This window comes from Vulpes vulpes, chromosome 13 (genome assembly GCF_048418805.1).
Source record: "Vulpes vulpes isolate BD-2025 chromosome 13, VulVul3, whole genome shotgun sequence".
Lineage (NCBI taxonomy): Eukaryota > Metazoa > Chordata > Mammalia > Carnivora > Canidae > Vulpes > Vulpes vulpes.
Genome location: NC_132792.1, coordinates 79,432,592 through 79,440,297, shown reverse-complemented (window position 1 = coordinate 79,440,297; position 7,706 = coordinate 79,432,592).

Below are 7,706 nucleotides of genomic sequence, written 5' to 3'. Positions count from 1 at the left end.
CCATGGGGGGGGGGAGGCTCAAAGAACATAAGGATTTTCTCTTTTCTTTTCTTTTCTTTTCTATAACACAATCTGTTTCTCCAGAATTCTCCTGCACTACCCTAACCCTAACCCGAACCCTAAATCGTAACCTAATCCGAATACTAACCCTAATTCTAACCCGTAACCTAACCCTAACCCTAATCCGTACCCTAACCCTAACCCTAACCCTAACCTTAACCTGTACCCTAACCCTAACCCTAAAACTAACCAGTACCCTAACCCTAACCCGTACCCTAACTCTAACCCTAAACCTAACCCGTATCTTAAACTAACCCTAAACCTAAACCTAACCCTAACCTGTACCCTAACCCTAACCCTAACCCGTACCCTCACCCTAACCCTAACCATAATCGTAACCCGTATCCTAACCGTAACGCTAACCCTAATCCGTACCCTAACCCTAACCCTAACCAGTACGCTAAACCTAACCCTAACCCGTACCGTAACCCGTACTCTAACCCTAACCCTAACCCGTAACCTAACCCTAACCCTAACCCTCACCAGTACCGTAACACGTACCCTATCCCTAACCCTAAATCGAAACCTAACCCTAACCCTAACCCTCACCCGTACCCTAACCCCAACCCTAACCCTAACCCTCACCCGTACCCTAATCCAAACCCTAACCCTAACCCGTACCCTAACCCTAAGCCTATCGCTAACCCGTACACCAACCCGTCCCCTAACCCTGACCATAACCCGGACCCTAACCCTAACCCTAACCCTAACCTGTACCCTAACCCTAACCCTAACCCGTACCCTAAACCTAACCCTAAACCTAACCCATACCCTAACCCTAACCCGTACCCTAACCTATACCCAGCCCTAACCCTAACCTGTAACCTAACCCTAACCCTAACCCAACCCTAATGCATACACTCACCTTAACCCTAACACGTACCCTAACCCTAGCTCGTACCCTAACCCTAAACCTTACTCTAACCCTAACCCGTTCCCCATCCCTAACACTAACTTAACCCTAACCCCTACACTAACCATAACCCTAAGCCTTAACAGTACCCTTACCCTAATCCTAACCTGTTACGAACCCTAACCCGTACCCTAACCAATACCCAGCCCTAAACCTAACCCGTAACCTAACCCTAACACTAACCCTACCCCTAACCCATATACTCACCCTAACCGTAACCCGTACCCTAGCTCTAATCCGTACCCTAACCCTAACCCTTTTTCTAAACCTTACACGTACCCTAACCCTAACCCTAACCAGTACCATAACCCTAACCCTAACCTTAACCCTAACCCGTACCCTAACACTAACCCTAACCCTAACCCGTACACTAAACCTAAACCTAACCCTAAACTTATTGCTAAGCCGTACCCTAACCCTAACCCTAACACTAAACCTAACCCGTACCCTAAAGATAACCCTAAACTGTAACCTAATTCTAACCCTAAACCTAACCCTATCCCTAACCTTAACACTAACCCGTACCCTAAACCTAACCCTAACCCTAAGCCTACGCTATCCCTAATCCTAACCAGTACCCTCACCCTAACCCTAACCCGGACACTAACACTAATCCTAACGCATAACCACACCCTAACCCTAACACTAACCCTAACCGTACCCTAACCCTAACCTGTATCCTAACCCTAAACCTAACCCTAACACGACCCCTAACCCTAAACCTAACCCTAACGCGTATCCTAAGCCTAACCCTAACCCTAAACCTAACCCTAACCTGTACCCTAAAGCTAACCCTAACCTTAACCAGTACCCTAACCCTAACCCTAACCCGTCCCCTAACCCTAACCCTAACCCTAACGCGTATCCTAAGCCTAACCCTAACCCTAAACCTAACCCTAACCTGTACCATAACCCTAACCCTAACCAGTACCCTAACCCTAACCCTATCCCTAATCCTAACCCTAACCAGTACCCTAACCCTATCCCTAAACCATACCGTAACCCGTCCCCTAAATCTAACCCTAACCCGTAACCTAACCCTTACCCTAACATTAACCAGTACCGTAACACGTACCCTTACCCTAACCCTACACGTAACTCGTACCCTAACCCTAACCCTAACCCTCTCCCGTACCCTAACCCTAACACTAACCCTAACCAGTACCCTAAACCTAATCCTAACCCTGACCGGAACACTAACCCGTACCCTAACCCTATCCCTACCAGTAACCTAACCCTAACCCTAACCCTAAACCAAACCAGTACCCTAACCCTAAACCTAACCCTAACCCTTTACTGCACCCTAACCCTAACCCTAACACTCACCCTAACCCGTAACCTAACCCTAACCCTAACCCGTACCCTAACCCTAACCCAAACCATAACCATAATCTGTACCCTAACCGTAACCTTAACCCTAACCAGTACCCTAACCCTAACCCTAACACTAACCCTAACCTTTACCCTAACCCTAACCCTAACCATAACCAGTACCCTAACCCTAACCCAAACCCTAACCCGTAACCTAACCCAAACCCTAACCCTAACCCATATCCAAACCCTCACCCTAAACCTATCCTGTACCCTAAACCTAACCCTAAAGTTAACCCGTACCCTAACCCGTACCCTAACCCGTACCCTAACCCTAATCCTATCCCGTACACTCACACTTACCCTAATCCCTACCCTAACCCTTACCCATACGCTAACCCTAACCCTTACACTAACCCTAAACCGTTCCTTAACCCTAACCTTATCCCTAACCTGTACCCTAACCCTAACACTAACCCTAAGCCTACGAGTACCCTTACCCTAACCCTAACTCTAATCATAAACCGTACCCTAACCCTAACCCTAACCCTAATCCGAACCCTCACACTAAACATATCCCTAACGAGTACCCTATCCCTAACCCTAAACCTAAACCTAACCCGTACCCTAACCCTATCCCTAACCCATTCCCTAAACTGTACCCTAACCCTAACCCTAACCCGTTCCCTAACCCGTACCTTAAACCTAACCCTAACCCATACCCTAACCTGTACCCTAAACATAACGCTAACCATAACCCATTTCCTAACCCGTACCCTAAACCTAACAATAACCCTAAGCCTAACCCTAACCCGTTCCCCAATCCTAACACTACCCTAACCAGTACCCTAACCCTAACTCTAACCATAACCCGTACCATATCCCTAACCGAACCCTAACCCTAACTCCTATCCAAAACCTGATCCTGACCCTAAACCTAACCCTAACCTGTATCCTAACCCTAACCCTAATCCTAACCCTAACCCGAACCCTAATCGTAACCCTAAACCTAATCCTAAACTGTACCCTAACCCTAACCCTAACCCTAACTCTTAACCTAACCCTAACCCTAACCCTAACCAGTACCCTAACCCTACCCTGTACAGTAAAACGTACCCTAACCCTAACCCTAACACGTAACCTTACCCTAACCCTAACACTAACCCTAACCTGAAGCGTAACCAGTACCCTAACCCTAAACCTAACCCGTAACCTAAACCTAACCCTAACCCTAACCTGTACCCTAACCCTAACTCTAACCCTAACCCGTAACCTAACCCTAACCCGAACCCGAACCCTAACCCTAACCCTAGCCCTAAACCTAACCCGTACACTCAGCCTAACCCTAAGCCGTACCCTAACCATAACCCGTACCCTAACACTAACCCTTACGCTAAACCTAACCAGGAATCCTAACCCTAACCCGTACCCTAACCCGTACCCTAACCCATAACGTAACCCTAACCCTATTCCTAAACCTATACCGTACCCTAATCCTAACCTGTACACTGACCCGTACGCTAACCCATACCCAGCCCTAACCCAAACCCATAACCTAACCCTAACCCTAAACCTAACCGTAACCCGTAAACTCACCCTACACCTAACCCGTACCCTAACCCTAATCCGCACACTAACCCTAACCATTACGCTAACCCTTACCCGTATCCTAACCTTAACCCTAACCAGTAACCTAACCCTAACCTTAAACTTAACCTTAACCCGTACCCTAACCCTAACCCTAACCCTAACCCGAACACTAAACCTAACCCTAAACCTACCCCTATTGATAACCCTAACCCTAACCCTAACCATAATATTAACCCTATCCCGTACTCTAACCCATACCCTAACCGTAACCCTAACCCGTATACTAACGCTAAAACTAACCCTAACACTAACGCTAACCTTAACCCTAACCCGTACCCTAAACCTAACCCTAACCCTAACCCCTACCTTAATCCTGACACTAACCCTAACCAGTACCCTAACCCTAACCCTAACCCTAACGCGTACGCTTACCCTAAACCTAATCCTAATCCGCACCCTAACCCTAACCCTAACCCGTACCCTATGCCATACGCTAACCCTAACCCTAACCGGTACCCTAACCTGTACCCTAAACCTAACCCTAAACCTAACCCTAAACCTTACCTGTACCCTAACCCTAACCCTAAACGAAACCAGTACCCTAAACCTATCCCTACACTAATCCTAAACCGTACCCTAAACCTAACCCTAACTCTTACCCTAACGCTGACCCGTAACCTAACCCTAACACTAACCTGTACCCTAAACCTTACCCTAACACTAACCCATAGCCTAACCCTAACCCTAAACCTAACCAGGACCCTAACCCTAACCCTAACACTAACCCGTACCCTAATCCTAACCCTAAACCGTAACATAACCCTAAACCTAACCCTAACCCGTACCCTAACCATAACCCGTACCCTAACCCGTACCCTAAAACGTACCTAGCTCTAACCCTAACCCGTAACCTAACCCTAACGCTAACCCTCCTGCAAACCCGTACACTCACCCTAACCCTACCCCGTACTCAACCCTAACCCGTACCTTAACCCGTACCCTAACCCTTACTCTAACCCTAACACGTACCCTACCCCTAACCCTAACCAGTACCCTAACCCTAACCCTAAACTAAACCCTAACCCGTACCCAACCCTAAGCCTAATCCTAACCCATTCCCTAACCCTAACACTAACCCGTACACTAAACCTAACTCTAACCCTTACCCTATTGCTAATCCGTACCCTAACCCTAACCCTAACATTAACCCTAACCCGTACCCTAACCCGTTCCCTACCCGTAACCCTTATTCGTACCCTAACGCTAACCCTAACCCTAACCCTAGCCCTAACACTAACCCCTACCCTAAACCTAACCCTAACTCTAACCAGTACCCTAACCCTAACCCTAAACCTCACCCGCACCCTAACCCTAACCGTAACGTGTACCCTTACCCTAACCCTAAACCAAACCAGTACCCTAACCCTAAACCTAACTCTAACCCTAAAACGTAACCTAACCCTAATCCTAAAACTAACACTAAACGTAACCCGTAACCTAACCCTAACCCTCACCCGTACCCTAACCCTAAACCTAACCCTAACCATAACCTGTACCCTAACCCTAACACTAAACCTAACCAGTACCCTAATCCTAACCCTAACCCTAAACCTAACCCGTATCCTAACCCGTACACTAACCCTAAACCTAAACATAACTAGTACCCAAACCCTAACCATAAATCTAACCCGTACCCTAACCCTAACCGTAACCCTAACCCGTACCCTAACCCTAACCCTAACCCTAACCCGTACCCTAACCCTAACCCTCACATTAACTCGTACCCTAACCCTAACCCTAATCCTCACCCGTAACCTAACCCTAACCCTAACCCTAAACAGTACCCTAACTCTAAACCTAACTGTAAACTGTACCCTAACCCATACCCTAACCCTAACCCCAACCCTAACCCTAACCCTAACCCTAAACCTATCCCGTACCCTCACCCTAACCCTAAACCGTACCCTAACCCTAACCCGTACCATAAACCTAACCCGTACCCTAACCCTAACCCTAACCATAACCATAACCATAACCTGTACCCTAACCCTAACACTAACCCTAACCGGTACCCTAACCCTAACCTTAACCCTAAAACTAAACCGTACCCTAACCCTAACCCTAACCCTAAACCTAATCCGTATCCTAACACTAACCCTAACCAGTACCCTAATCCTAACCCTAAACCGTACCCTAACCCTAACCCGTACCATAACCCTAACCGTACCATAACCCTAACCCTAAACCTAACCCTAACCCATACCCTAACCGTAATCAGTACCCTAAACCTAACCCGTGTCCTAACTCTAAACCTAAACCAAACCCTAAACAGTACCCTCATCCTAACCCTCACACTAACCCTAACCCATACACTAACCTTAACCCTAACTCTAACCCCAAACCGTACCCTAACCCTAACCCTAAACCGTACGCTAACCTGTACCCTACACTAAACTGTAACTTAACCCTAACCCTAACCCTAACCCTAACCCTAATCCGTACCCCAACCCCTACCCTAACCCGTACCCTAAACCTAACCCTAACCCTGACCTGTACCCTAACCCGTATTCTAACCCTAACCCTTAATCTAACCCTAACTCTAAACCTAACCGTAACGCGTACCCTAACCCTAACCCTAATCCATACACTAACCCGTAACCTAATCCGTACCGTAACCCGTACCCTAACCCTAACCCGTACACTAACCGGTACCCTAAACCTTACCCTTACCCGTACCCTAACCTTAACCCTAACCCTAAGCCATACCCTAACCCTAACCGTAACCCGTACCCTAACCCTTACCCTAACGCTACCCCTGACACTTAACCGTACCCTCACCCTAACCCTAAACCTAACACTAACCCTAACCCGTACCCTAACACTAAACCTAACACTAACCAAAAACCTTAACCCGTAACCCATCCCTAAACCGTACCCTAACCCTAACCCTAACACTAACCCTAACCCTACGCCGTACCCTAAGACGTTCCCTAACCCGTACCCTAACCCTAACCCCAACCCTAACTCTTTCCCTAACACTAACCCTAACTCTAACCCGTATGCTAACCAGTACACTAACCCGTACCATAAACCTAACCCTAAACCTAACACGTACCCTAACCCTAACCCTTACCCTAAACTTAACCTTTACCCGTACCCTAACCATAAACCTCTCCTAACCCTAACACTAAACCTAACCCTACCCCTAACCCGTACCCTATCCCTCACCAAACCAGTACCCTAACCCTAACCCTAACCTCACCCTTACCCGAAGCCGTACCCTAACACTAACCCTAACCCTAACCTGTACCATAACCCTAACCCTAACCCTAACCCTAACCCTAACCCTAACCAGTACCCTAACCCTAATCCTAAGCCTATCCCGTACCTAACCCTAACCCTAACCCTAACGCGTACCCAAACCCTAACCCTAACCCTAACCAGTACCCTAAACCTAACCGTAACCCTAACCCTAACTCTAATCCGTACCCTACCCTAACCCTAACCCGTAACCTAACCCTAACCCTAACACTCACCCGTACCCTAAACCTAACCTTAACCCGTAACCTAACCCTAAACCTCACCCTAACCCATACCCTAAACCTACCATAACACTAACCCTAACTAACCCCTACCATAACCCGTACCGTAACCCGTACCCTAACCCTAACACTAACCCGTAACCTAACCCTAACCCGTACCCTAAACCTTACCCGTACCCTATCCCTATCCCTATCCCCTACCCTAACCCTAACCCTAACCCGAAACCTAACCCTAACCCATACCCTAACCCGTACCCTAACCCTCACCCATTCCATAACCTTAACCCTAA